This window comes from Chrysochloris asiatica, unplaced genomic scaffold (genome assembly GCF_000296735.1).
Source record: "Chrysochloris asiatica unplaced genomic scaffold, ChrAsi1.0 scaffold00023, whole genome shotgun sequence".
Classification (NCBI taxonomy): domain Eukaryota; kingdom Metazoa; phylum Chordata; class Mammalia; order Afrosoricida; family Chrysochloridae; genus Chrysochloris; species Chrysochloris asiatica.
Window position 1 is genome coordinate 18,025,592 of NW_006408541.1, and position 1,904 is coordinate 18,027,495.

Sequence of the window (1,904 nt, forward strand, 5' to 3'; positions counted from 1 at the left end):
GATGGAATGAATGTAAAACTAAAGTTCTCTCATGTAAACATGTAAACTATCATATAATTCACAATAAAACTTTAAAAAACAAAAAAAACCCACTGCCCTCTAGTCAGTCCTAATTTATAGTGACCCCTAGGGTTTATTTAAGTGGGGAGGAACAGTCTCCCGTTTCTTCTGTGGAGCAACTGGTAGGTTTGAACCAGTATGGTGTTGAAGGATAAGCATCGGACTACAAGGTCCATTTGAACTACAAGGTCGGCAGTACAAATCCACCTACTGTTCCTCAGAAACCTTATGCAGGGTCGCTATGAGTCAGAACAGACTCAACAGCACTAAACAACAAACAATCTTGCAGTTTGCAACCCGGGGCCTAACCTACAGTGCTCCCAGGACTCCGTAAAAAAAAAAAGTAGCAAGGAGCACTAAAATCTACAAATTTAGAACTTTGATGATTATATTACCCTGGTGAAATTGTCGTAAGATTTAAGAACATGGCTGGGCCAGATCAACTTTATAGGGTCTAAAACTTTTGTGGGAATGAGTGTTTTTTCTTCAAATTTATTGTAATCCTATTTATTGTATTCGGATGGCCTTTCTTTATTTTTACTACTTCCTGAAGTGAGTAGAGACTTTCCAACTTCCTTAAGCTTCCCTAGCAATTTGAAATAGCCAATCAAGTAAGGACAAGCATGCACACTGTAGCAGTTTGAGTCAGCCAACTGGGTAAGGACAAGACTGTGTGCTCGGAGCCTTAGCCAATGGGGTGAGACACAGCCTGAGACTCGTGCCAGGGATAAAACCCAAGCAGACTGCCCTCCCAGTGCGCTTGCTAGTTTGTTCGTGTGCTGCTACGCACCCTTCTGCAGAAGCAGAATGCCTGAATTTTGACTCCTAGCCTCCTGCTCCGTGAGAAAATAAATGTCTGTTTTTTAAAGCCCCCACTTGTGATATTGCTTTTACATCAGCACTAGGAAATTAAGGCAGTCAGAGAAAGTGATACAACTTCCACTTAGAGCCTCTTAGGATGCTTGTTTGGGGGCTGCTGGAGAGGCCAGTGAGGAGGCTCTGTCAGTCACCGTTTGACTGTTATCAACAATGTATAGACACATGAAAGAGCTATCCTACCCAACAGAGCCTTCAGATAAACACGACACCAGAAGACATCTGACCGCAGCCATATGAAAGACCTCCAGAAACACCATGCTGATACCACCCCAAATTCCTGGCCCACAATTTTGGAAAAGTTAAATGGTTGTTTTAAACTTCTAAGTCTTAGAAAACTATATTTATAGCAAAAGGTAATTGGAACAAACAGGAAAGGAATAGAAGGATGGGGAGAAGAGAGGAGGTCAAAGCTTGAAGAAACAGGTGGAAAGGGAGAAAGGGCAGCCCAAAGGAAATGATAAGATAAGCAGCTACGAGGTTTGACAAGGGAGCCCACAGCACACTCAGACCTATACAACTGTTGTCAAATATGTTCTTTATTAAGTGTAACTTGTGTCAAGGGAGCTTCCGGTAGTGCAGGACAGCCAGGAAAGTAAGGTAGGGATGGGCTCCGCTGAAAAACGAGTGGGATCTCATGAAGGAAACGTTCATATACCAGTCCCACGGCTTTTAAACTATCATAAAGTCTTCTGAACTCACATTTTTGAGAAATCGTGCTACTGAGGATAAAGAAAGGCGCGTATTTTGGGACTGTTGCCTGCGGGACGTGGGTCGCTTCAGAGCTTAGAGGGCGGGGCCAAGGCCAGCCCATTTAGAAAGCGGCATCTCCAGCGGGGGGTGGGGGTGTGGGAAGAGGCCACAAGAAGCGACATAGCTTCCCCCACGCCCAAATCTCCCTGCCCTGGCTTGAGATCCCAATAAAAATCAGCCAGGTGCAGCTCACCCACGCACAGAAAGTGGGAGAA